This window comes from Bufo gargarizans, chromosome 9 (assembly GCF_014858855.1).
Source record: "Bufo gargarizans isolate SCDJY-AF-19 chromosome 9, ASM1485885v1, whole genome shotgun sequence".
Taxonomy (NCBI): Eukaryota; Metazoa; Chordata; class Amphibia; order Anura; family Bufonidae; genus Bufo; species Bufo gargarizans.
Genome location: NC_058088.1, coordinates 35,565,043 through 35,577,873, shown reverse-complemented (window position 1 = coordinate 35,577,873; position 12,831 = coordinate 35,565,043).

The following is a 12,831-nucleotide window of genomic DNA, read 5'->3' as shown; positions in this document are numbered from 1 at the left end:
GGGATTGTGCGTTGGAGGCAGCTGGGGAGGAGGTGATGTTATTTACATGGGACTGTATGGTGGAAGGAGGATTATAACTGCAGGGGGCACTGCAGATCCAGGGGACATTATAGGCGGTCTTATTACTACTGGGTAGAGTTGAGCGGACACCTGGATGTTCGGGTTCGAGAAGTTCGGCCGAACTTCTCGAAAATGTTCGGGTTCGGGATCTGAACCCGATCCGAACTTCGTCCCGAACCCGAACCCCATTGAAGTCAATGGGGACCCGAACTTTTCGGCACTAAAAAGGCTGCAAAACAGCCCAGGAAAGGGCTAGAGGGCTGCAAAAGGCAGCAACATGTAGGTAAATCCCCTGCAAACAAATGTGGATAGGGAAATGAATTAAAATAAAAATTAAATAAATAAAAATTACCAAAATCGATTGGAGAGAGGTCCCATAGCAGAGAATCTGGCTTCACGTCACCCACCACTGGAACAGTCCATTCTCAGATATTTAGGCCCCGGCACCCAAGCAGAGGAGAGAGGTCCCGTAACAGAGAATCTGTCTTCATGTCAGCAGAGAATCAGTCTGCATGTCATAGCAGAAAATCAGGCTTGACGTCAGCCACCACTGCAACAGTCCATTTTTATAAATTTAGGCAAAGCACCCAGGCAGAGGAGAGAGGTTCCGTAACACAGAATCTGGCTTCATGTCAGCAGAGAATCAGTCTTCATATCATAGCAGAGAATCAGGCTTCACGTCACCCACCACTGCAACAGTCCGTTTATATAAATTTAGGCCCAGCACCCAGGCAGAGGAGAGAGGTCCCGTAACAGACAATCTGGCTTCATGTCAGCAGAGAATCAGTCTTCATATCATAGCAGAGAATCAGGCTTCACGTCAGCCACCAATGCAACAGTCTATTGTCAAAACTTTAGGCCCAGCACCCAGGCAGAGGAGAGAGGTCCCGTAACAGACAATCTGGCTTCATGTCAGCAGAGAATCAGTGTTCATATCATAGCAGAGAATCAGGCTTCACGTCACCCACCACTGCAACAGTCCATTGTCAGATATTTAGGCCCAGCACCCAGGCAGAGGAGAGAGGTCCCGTAACAGACAATCTGGCTTCATGTCAGCAGAGAATCAGTCTTCATATCATAGCAGAGTATCAGGCTTCACGTCAGCCTCCAATGCAACAGTCCATTTTCATAAATTTAGGACCAGCACCCAGGCTGAGGAGAGAGGTCCTGTAACAGACAATCTGGCTTCATGTCAGCAGAGAATCAGTCTTCATATCATAGCAGAGAATCAGGCTTCACGTCACCCACCACTGCAACAGTCCATTTTCATAAATTTAGGCCCAGCACCCAGGCAGAGGAGAGAGGTCCCGTAACAGACAATCTGGCTTCATGTCGGCAGAGAATCAGTCTGCATGTCCTAGCAGAGAATCAGGCTTCACGTCAGCCACCACTGCAACAGTCCATTGTCAGATATTTAGGCCCAGCACCCAGGCAGAGGAGAGAGGTCCCGTAACAGACAATCTGGCTTCATGTCAGCAGAGAATCAGTCTTCATATCATAGCAGAGAATCAGGCTTCACGTCAGCCACCAATGCAACAGTCCATTGTCAGATATTTAGGCCAAGCACCCAGGCAGAGGAGAGAGGTCCCGTAACAGACAATCTGGCTTCATGTCGGCAGAGAATCAGTCTGCATGTCCTAGCAGAGAATCAGGCTTCACGTCACCCACCACTGCAACAGTCCATTGTCAGATATTTAGGCCCAGCACCTAGGCAGAGGAGAGAGGTCCCGTAACAGACAATCTGGCTTCATGTCAGCAGAGAATCAGTCTTCATATCATAGCAGAGAATCAGGCTTCACGTCAGCCACCAATACAACAGTCCATTGTCAGATATTTAGGCCCAGCACCCAGGCAGAGGAGAGAGGTCCCGTAACAGACAATCTGGCTTCATGTCAGCAGAGAATCAGTCTTCATATCATAGCAGAGAATCAGGCTTCATGTCACCCACCACTGCAACAGTCCATTTTCATAAATTTAGGCCCAGCACCCAGGCAGAGGAGAGAGGTCCCGTAACAGACAAGCTGGCTTCATGTCAGCAGAGAATCAGTCTTCATATCATAGCAGAGAATCAGGCTTCACGTCAGCCACCAATGCAACAGTTCATTGTCAGATATATAGGCCCAGCACCCAGGCAGAGAAGAGAGGTCCCGTAACAGAGAATCTGGCTTCATGTCAGCAGAGAATCAGTCTTCATGTCATAGCAGAGAATCAGGCTTCACGTCACCCACCACTGTAACAGTCCATTTTCATAAATTTAGGCCCAGCACCCAGGCAGAGGAGAGAGGTCCCGTAACAGAGAATCTGGCTTCATGTCAGCAGAGAATCAGTCTTCATGTCATAGCAGAGAATCAGGCTTCACGTCACCCACCACTGTAAAAGTCCATTTTCATAAATTTAGGCCCAGCACCCAGGCAGAGGAGAGAGGTCCCGTAACAGACAATCTGGTTTCATGTCAGCAGAGAATCAGTCTTCATGTCATAGCAGAGAATCAGGCTTCACGTCACCCACCACTGCAACAGTCCATTTTCATAAATTTAGGCCAAGCACCCAGGCAGAGGAGAGAGGTCCCGTAACAGACAATCTGGCTTCATGTCGGCAGAGAATCAGTCTGCATGTCCTAGCAGAGAATCAGGCTTCACGTCAGCCACCACTGCAACAGTCCATTGTCAGATATTTAGGCCCAGCACCCAGGCAGAGGAGAGAGGTCCCGTAACAGACAATCTGGCTTCATGTCAGCAGAGAATTAGTCTGCATGTCATAGCAGAAAATCAGGCTTCACGTCAGCCACCACTGCAACAGTCCATTGTCAGATATTTCGGCCCAGCACCCAGGCAGAGGAGAGAGGTCCCGTAACAGAGGATCTGGCTTCATGTCAGCAAAGAATTAGTCTGCATGTCATAGCAGAGAATCAGGCTTCACGTCACCCAACATTGGAACAGTCCATTGGCATATATTTAGGCCCCGGCACCCAGACAGAGGAGAGGTTCATTCAACTTTGGGTAGCCTCGCAATATAATGGTAAAATGAAAATAAAAATAGGATTGAATGAGGAAATGCCCTGGAGTACAATAATATATGGTTAAGGGGAGGTAGTTAATGTCTATTCTGGACAAGGGACGGACAGGTCCTGTGGGATCCATGCCTGGTTCATTTTTATGAACGTCAGCTTGTCCACATTGGCTGTAGACAGGCGGCTGCGTTTGTCTGTAATGACGCCCCCTGCCGTGCTGAATACACGTTCAGACAAAACGCTGGCCGCCGGGCAGGCCAGCACCTCCAAGGCATAAAAGGCTAGCTCTGGCCACGTGGACAATTTAGAGACCCAGAAGTTGAATGGGGCCGAACAATCAGTCAGTACGTGGAGGGGTGTGCACACGTACTGTTCCACCATGTTAGTGAAATGTTGCCTCCTGCTAACACGTTGCGTATCAGGTGGTGGTGCAGTTAGCTGTGGCGTGTTGACAAAACTTTTCCACATCTCTGCCATGCTAACCCTGCCCTCAGAGGAGCTGGCCGTGACACAGCTGCCTTGGTGACCTCTTGCTCCTCCTCTGCCTTGGCCTTGGGCTTCCACTTGTTCCCCTGTGACATTTGGGAATGCTCTAAGTAGCGCGTCTACCAACGTGCGCTTGTACTCGCGCATCTTCCTATCAGGCTCCAGTGCAGGAAGTAAGGTGGGCACATTGTCTTTGTAGCGTGGATCCAGCAGGGTGGCAACCCAGTAGTCCGCACAGGTTAAAATGTGGGCAACTCTGCTGTCGTTGCGCAGGCACTGCAGCATGTAGTCGCTCATGTGTGCCAGGCTGCCCAGGGGTAAGGACAAGCTGTCCTCTGTGGGAGGCGTATCGTCATCGTCCTGCCTTTCCCCCCCAGCCACGCACCAGTGATGGGCCCGAGCTGCGTTGGGTGCCACCCCGATGTGACCATGCTTCATCCTCATCCTCCTCCACCTCATCCTCGTCCTCCTCGTCCTCCAGTAGTGGGCCCTGGCTGGCAACATTTGTACCTGGCCTCTGCTGATGCAAAAAACCTCCCTCTGAGTCACTTCGAAGAGACTGGCCTGAAAGTGCTAAAAATGACCCCTCTTCCTCCTCCTCCTCCTGGGCCACCTCCTCTTCCATCATCGCCCTAAGTGTTTTCTCAAGGAGACATAGAAGTGGTATTGTAACGCTGATAACGGCGTCATCGCCACTGGCCATGTTGGTGGAGTACTCGAAACAGCGCAACAGGGCACACAGGTCTCGCATGGAGGCCCAGTCATTGGTGGTGAAGTGGTGCTGTTCCGCAGTGTGACTGACCCGTGCGTGCTGCAGCTGAAACTCCACTATGGCCTGCTGCTGCTCGCACAGTCTGTCCAGCATGTGCAAGGTGGAGTTCCACCTGGTGGGCACGTCGAATATGAGGCGGTGAGCGGGAAGGCCGAAGTTACGCTGTAGCGCAGACAGGCGAGCAGTGGCAAGATGTGAACGCCGGAAGCGCGAACAGACGGCCCGCACTTTATGCAGCAGCACTGACATGTCGGGGTAGTTGTGAATGAACTTCTGCACCACCAAATTCAGCACATGCGCCAGGCAAGGGATGTGCGTCAAACCGGCTAGTCCCAGAGCTGCAACGAGATTTCGCCCATTATCGCACACCACCAGGCCGGGCTTGAGGCTCACCGGCAGCAACCACTCGTCGGTCTGTTGTTCTATACCCCGCCACAACTCCTGTGCGGTGTGGGGCCTGTCCCCCAAACATATGAGTTTCAGAATGGCCTGCTGACGTTTACCCCGGGCTGTGCTGAAGTTGGTGGTGAAGGTGTGTGGCTGACTGGATGAGCAGGTGGAAGAAGAGGAGGAGGAAGCCGAGAAGGAGGAGGTGGCAACAGGAGGCAAAGAATGTTGCCCTGCGATCCTTGGCGGCGGAAGGACGTGCGCCAAACAGCTCTCCGCCTGGGGCCCAGTTGCCACTACATTTACCCAGTGTGCAGTTAGGGAGATATAGCGTCCCTGGCCGTGCTTACTGTTCCACGTATCTGTGGTTAGGTGGACCTTGCTACAGATGGCGTTGCGCAGTGCACACTTGATTTTATCGGATACTTGGTTGTGCAGGGAAGGCACGGCTCTCTTGATGAAGTAGTGGCGGCTGGGAACAACATACTGTGGGACAGCAAGCGACATGAGCTGTTTGAAGCTGTCTGTGTCCACCAGCCTAAATGACAGAATTTCATAGGCCAGTAGTTTAGAAATGCTGGCATTCAGGGCCAGGGATCGAGGGTGGCTAGGTGGGAATTTACGCTTTCTCTCAAATGTTTGTGAGATGGAGAGCTGAACGCTGCCGTGTGACATGGTTGAGACGCTTGGTGATGGAGGTGGTGGTGGTGTTGGTGGTACATCCCCTGTTTGCTGGGCGGCAGGTGCCAACGTTCCTCCAGAGGCGGAGGAAGAGGCTGAGGCGGCAGCAGCAGAAGAGGCCGAGGCGGCAGCAGCAGAAGAGGCCGAGGCGGCAGCAGCAGAAGAGGTAGCAGGGGGAGCCTGAGCGAATTCCTTGTTTTTAAGGTGTTTACTCCACTGCAGTTCATGCTTTGCATGCAGGTGCCTGGTCATGCAGGTTGTGCTAAGGTTCAGAACGTTAATGCCTCGCTTCAGGCTCTGATGGCACAGCGTGCAAACCACTCGGGTATTGTCGTCAGCACATTGTTTGAAGAAGTGCCATGCCAGGGAACTCCTTGAAGCTGCCTTTGGGGTGCTCGGTCCAAGATGGCGGCGGTCAGTAGCAGGCGGAGTCTCTTGGCGGCGGGTGTTCTGCTTTTGCCCACTGCTCCCTCTTTTGCTACGCTGTTGGCTCGGTCTCACCACTGCCTCTTCCTCCGAACTGTGAAAGTCAGTGGTACGACCTTCATTCCATGTGGGATCTAGGACCTCATCGTCCGCTGCATCGTCTTCCACCCAGTCTTGATCCCTGACCTCCTGTTCAGTCTGCACACTGCAGAAAGACGCAGCAGTTGGCACCTGTGTTTCGTCATCATCAGAGACATGCTGAGGTGGTATTCCCATGTCCTCATCATCAGGAAACATAAGTAGTTGTGCGTCAGTGCATTCTATGTCTTTCACCGCTGGGGAAGGGCTAGGTGGATGCCCTTGGGAAACCCTGCCAGCGGAGTCTTCAAACAGCATAAGAGACTGCTGCATAACTTGAGGCTGAGACAGTTTCCCTGGTATGCATGGGAGTGATGTGACAGACTGATGGGGTTGGTTTTCAGGCGCCATCTGTGCGCTTTCTGCAGAAGACTGGGTGGGAGATAATGTGAACGTGCTGGATCCACTGTCGGCCACCCAATTGACTAATGCCTGTACCTGCTCAGGCCTTACCATCCTTAGAACGGCACTGGGCCCCACCATATATCGTTGTAAATTCTGGCGGCTACTGGGACCTGAGGTAGTTGGTACACTAGGACGTGTGGATGTGGCAGAACGGCCACGTCCTCTCCCAGCACCAGAGGGTCCACTAACACCACCACGACCATGTCCACGTCCGCGTCCCTTACTAGATGTTTTCCTCATTGTTATCGTTCACCACAACAACAAAAATATTATTTGGCCCAATGTATTGTATTCAAATAAATATAATGTAATGAATATAAATTTGAGGCCTAGTATTTAGGCGCTGGGTGACAGGTATGGGTTTACTGACAGAATTAGACTTGGAAATGCACAGTAGCGTGTGTGTGAAGTTATTCAGAATAACCCTATTTGCACCTTGAATATTATATACCCTTTTAGGGATAGATTTCAAATAGCTCTGATACAGCAGAAACCACTAAATTAGGAAATTGCTAAATTGGGAATTGTATTTCAACCCAGAGCAAAAAATGTGCTTTGACGGACACTAAATAACTTGCCCAGCCACAACAGTACAGCAGTAACGACAGATTTAGCGGGATATAAATTTGAGGCCTAGTATTTAGGTGCTGGGTGACAGGTATAGATTTACTGACAGAATTAGACTTGGAAATGCACAGTAGCGTGTGTGTGAAGTTATTCTGAATGACCCTATGTGCACCTTGAATATTATATACCCTTTTAGGGATAGATTTCAAATAGCTCTGATACAGCAGAAACCACTAAATTAGGAAATTGCTAAATTGGGAATTGGATTTCAACCCAGAACAAAAAATGTGCTTTGATGGACACTAAATAACTTGCCCAGCCACAACAGTACAGCAGTAACGACAGATTTAGCGGGATATAAATTTGAGGCCTAGTATTTAGGTGCTGGGTGACAGGTATAGATTTACTGACAGAATTAGACTTGGAAATGCACAGTAGCGTGTGTGTGAAGTTATTCTGAATGACCCTATGTGCACCATGAATATTATATACCCTTTTAGGGATAGATTTCAAATAGCTCTGATACAGCAGAAACCACTAAATTAGGAAATTGCTAAATTGGGAATTGTATTTCAACCCAGAACAAAAAATGTGCTTTGACGGACACTAAATAACTTGCCCAGTCACAACAGTACAGCAGTAATGACAGATTTAGCGGGATATAAATTTGAGGCCTAGTATTTAGGCGCTGGGTGACAGGTATAGATTTACTGACAGAATTAGACTTGGAAATGCACAGTAGCGTGTGTGTGAAGTTATTCTGAATGACCCTATGTGCACCTTGAATATTATATACCCTTTTAGGGATAGATTTCAAATAGCTCTGATACAGCAGAAACCACTAAATTAGGAAATTGCTAAATTGGAATTGGATTTCAACCCAGAACAAAAAATGTGCTTTGACGGGCACTAAATAACTTGCCCAGCCACAACAGTACAGCAGTAACGACAGATTTAGCGGGATATAAATTTGAGGCCTAGTATTTAGGTGCTGGGTGACAGGTATAGATTTACTGACAGAATTAGACTTGGAAATGCACAGTAGCATGTGTGTGAAGTTATTCAGAATGACCCTATCAGCACCTTGATTCTGATATACCCTTTTAGGGATGTATTTAAAGTAGGCCTGATACAGCAGAAACCACTAAATTAGGAAATTGCTAAATTGGGAATTGTATTTCAACCCAGAACAAAAACTGTGCTTTGACGGACACTAAATAACTTGCCCAGCCACAACAGTACAGCAGTAACGACAAATTTAGCTGGATATAAACTTGAGGCCTAGTATTTAGGCGCTGGGTGACAGGTATACGTTTACTGACAGAATTAGACTGGGATATGGCCAAAAAATAACCACACTATTGATGGTTAAATGCACTTGGTGTGACAGCTTGACCAACCACACTACTGAGGGTTAAATGCACTTGGTGACAGGCGCAGCTTGCCCCTGATGTAGTATATGGCCCAAAAATAAACAGACTATTGCTGGTTAAATGCACTTGGTGTGACAGCTTGACCAATCACACTACTGAGGGTTAAATGCACTTGGTGACAGGCGCAGCTTGCCCCTGATGTAGTATATGGCCAAAAAATAAACAGACTATTGCTGGTTAAATGCACTTGGTGTGACAGCTTGACCAACCACACTACTGAGGGTTAAATGCACTTGGTGACAGGCGCAGCTTGCCCCTGATGTAGTATATGGCCAAAAAATAAACAGACTATTGCTGGTTAAATGCACTTGGTGTGACAGCTTGACCAACCACACTACTGAGGGTTAAATGCACTTGGTGACAGGCGCAGCTTGCCCCTGATGTAGTATATGGCCAAAAAATAAACAGACTATAGCTGGTTAAATGCACTTGGTGTGACAGCTTCACCCTGATGTAGGCTTTAGCCAAAAAACAACCACACCATTGAGGGTTAAATGCACTTGGTGACAGGCGCAGCTTGCCCCTGATGTAGTATATGGCCAAAAAATAAACAGACTATTGCTGGTTAAATGCACTTGGTGTGACAGCTTCACCCTGATGTAGGCTTTAGCCAAAAAACAACCACACCATTGAGGGTTAAATGCATTTGGTCGCAACTTGTGCTGGCGCACCACAAGACACAAAATGGCCGCCGATCACCCCAGAAAAATGTGACTGCTTTGCAGCCTTTCAAAAAGCGCCAAGAAAGCGACGAACACCGAACCCGAACCCGGACTTTTACGAAAATGTCCGGGTTCGGGTCCGTGTCACGGACACCCCAAAATTCGGTACGAACCCGAACTATACAGTTCGGGTTCGCTCATCCCTACTACTGGGGGCTCTATAGGAGGGTCTTATAGATCCGACTTATTTCTACTAAGCGCACTATGGGGGCCTTATTACTACTGAGGGGTCTATAGGGAGCTTTATTACCACTGGGGGAACAATAGGGGGCCTTATTTCTACTGGGGACTCTGTGAGGGTATTATTAGTATGGGAGGGCTCTTCTAATAATGGGCAGTGTTACTAATAAGGGCATTCTAGAAGGGAATTACTATTGGTGGGACTATGAGGAGCACTATTACTATGGGGGGCAGTAATGTTTCTTTAGGATATTATTTGGGGGTATTGGGGGGGGGGTTGAGGTTTTGGCACAGCAAGCAGCAGGATGTGGGGACTCCAGTTGGGGGATAATGATAGAATGTGAGGAAGCTAAGATGTCTGTGTGTCACACTCTGCAGAGACGAGGCGGCTGAGAGAAGTTGTTCAGACCGAGTGGAGAAGATGATAAGATGATGACAGAGAGGAGTACAGCATAGTGCGGGGGCGGGGGGGGGGGCATATTTATTGGGGCTTGTGCCCCGAATCTTTTGAGACCCTAGCAACGCCCCTGCACAGTGCCATTTCTGTTCCTCAGTCATCAGTCAGAGCACTATAACCCAGAGAGGAGACCCTGTCAGCAGTCTGACATTTCAGTTCTTCAGTCTCAGCACCATTTCTGTTCATCATACATCAGCCACAGCACTATAACCGTCAGTCACAGTGCTATTTCTGTTCGTCCGTCACAGCAATATAAACCATGTAGAGAGGAGCCCATGTCAGCAATCTGACCTTCCAGTCACTACTAGAGCATTTGAAGTCAGTCCAGCCACAGCCACCAGTTACAATGCCAGCAGTCTCAGCCATAAGTCAGTATTAGCAGACTCAGCCACATTTAAGCCAGTATTACGGTAAGAGAAAATATTAGAAAAGTACAAGCCTATATTACTACAACTATCTACTAACAACATGCCACCCAAAAAAAGGAAAATCAAAAGGAAAATCTTCAACCGATTCGAACAAATTCTTTTATACAACAGCTCATGACGGGTCAGCATCATCACAGCAAAAATTTCTGCAAAATGTAAAGTCAATAAATAGTGCTCTAGCATTTGCATCTATGGAGCTAACATTACTCCGCCTCCTGGCTATGGGCCATACTGTTTTCAAATCCATAGTTTGATTTGTCACAGAGCAGGAACACTGCATTCTCAACAGGGTGAAAACAGACAGTTTGCACAATTATACATTTTAGATCCCTCTGAAGCTGCAGAGCAAAGAATGCAAATTTCTGCCAACTCAGGAATAAATACAGAGCTTATGCAAACATTAAGTACATTTATGGCGCAATTCAATCCTTTTGCTGCGGCCTGCAAAATGTTGTACCAAGTTAAAAAACAATATGAAGAGGATGCTGCAAAAAACGGCAATGTTATTAACCACCTCAGCCCCCCTAGCTTAAACCCCCTTAATGACCAGACCACTTTTTACAATTCTGCACTACACTACTTTCACGGTTTATTGCTCAGTCACACAACTTACCACCAAAATTAATTTTACCTCCTTTTCTTCTCACTAATAGAGCTTTTATTTGGTAGTATTTCATTGCTGCTAACGTTTTAACTTTTTTTGATATTAATCGAAATTGACCAAAATTTTTGCAAAAAAACGACATTTTTTACTTTCAGTTGCAAAATGTTTCAATTAAAACTACATTTCTATATAAATTTTTCTCTAAATTTATTGTTCTGCATGTCTAAGTGCATATTTATTGGTTTGGGTAAAAGTTATAGCGTTTACAAACTATGGTGCAACTATGAAGCAGCTCTGACTTTCTGAGCACCTGTCATGTTTCCTGAGGTTCTACAATGCCCAGACAGTAGAAACGCCCCACAAATGACCCCATTTCGGAAAGTAGACACCCTAAGGTATTCGCTGATGGGCATAGTGAGTTCATGGAAGTTTTTATTTTTTGTCACAAGTTAGCGGAAAATGATTATTATTATTATTTTTTTATTTTTATTTTTTTTACCAAAGTCTCATATTCCGCTAACTTGTGACAAAAAATTAAATTTTACATGAACTAACCTTATCTCTCATGGAATACCTTGGGGTGTCTTCTTTCCAAAATGGGGTCACATGTGGGGTATTTATACTGCCCTGGCATTTTAGGGGCCCTAAAGCATGAGAAATAGTTTGGAATCCAAATTTGTAAAAATGCCCTGTGAAATCCTGAAAGTACTCATTGGAATTTGGGCCCCTTTGCGCATCTTGGCTGCAAAAATGTGTCACACATGTGGTATCGCCGTACTCAGAAGAAATAGGGCAATGTGTTTTGGGGTGTCTTTTTACATATACCCATGCTGGGTGAGAGAAATATCTCTCTAAAAGACAACATTTCCAATTTTTTTTATACAAAGTTGTCATTTGACAGAAATATTTCTCACACAAAGTTTGGGTATATGTAAAAATACACCCCAAAACACATTGCCCTACTTCTCCTGAGTACGGTGATACCACATGTGTGACACTTTTTTGCAGCCCATGTGCGCAAAGGGGCCCAAATTCCAATGAGTATCTTTTAGGAGGGCATTTTTAGGCATTTGGATTCTCACGCTTTAGGGCCCCTAAAATGCCAGGGCAGTAGAAATACCCCATAAGTGACCCCATTTTGGAAAGAAGACACCCCAAAGTTTTTCTGAGGGGCATGGCGAGTTCCTAGAATATATTTTTTTGGGCACAAGTTAGCGGAAAATGCTTATTTATTTATTTATTTCTTTACAAAGTCTCATATTCCACTAACTTGTGACCAAAAAATAACACTTTACATGAACTCACCATACTCCTCACAGAATACCTTGGGGTGTCTTCTTTCCAAAATGGGGTCACATGTGGGGTATTTATACTGCCCTTGCATTTTAGGGGCCCTAAAGCGTGAGAAGTAGTTTGGAATCCAAATGCGTAAAAATGCCCTGTGAAATCCTGAAAGTACTCATGGGAATTTGGGCCCCTTTGCGCATCTTGGCTGCAAAAAAGTGTCACACATGTGGTATCGCCGTACTCAGAAGAAGTAGGGCAATGTGTTTTGGGGTGTATTTTTACATATACCCATGCTGGGTGAGAGAAATATCTCTCTAAAAGATAACTTTTCCAATTTTTTTATACAAAGTTGTCATTTGACAGAGATATTTCTCTCACCCAGCATGGTTATATGTAAAAATACACCCCAAAACACATTGCTCTACTTCTTCTGAGTACGGCGATACCACATGTGTGACACTTTTTTGCAGCCTAGGTGCGCAAAGGGGCCCAAATTCCAATGAGTACCTTTTAGGAGGGCATTTTTAGGCATTTGGATTCCAGATTTCTTCTCACACTTTAGGGCCCCTAAAATTCCAGGGCAGTATAAATACCTCACATGTGACACCATTTTGGAAAGAAGACACCCCAAGGTATTCCGTGAGGGGCATGGCGAGTTCATAGAAGATTATTTTTTTTGGCACACACAAGTTAGCGGAAAATGATTTTTTTTTTCTCACAAAGTCTCCCTTTCCGCTAACTTGTGACAAAAAGTTCAATCTTTCATGGACTCAATATGCCCCTCAGCG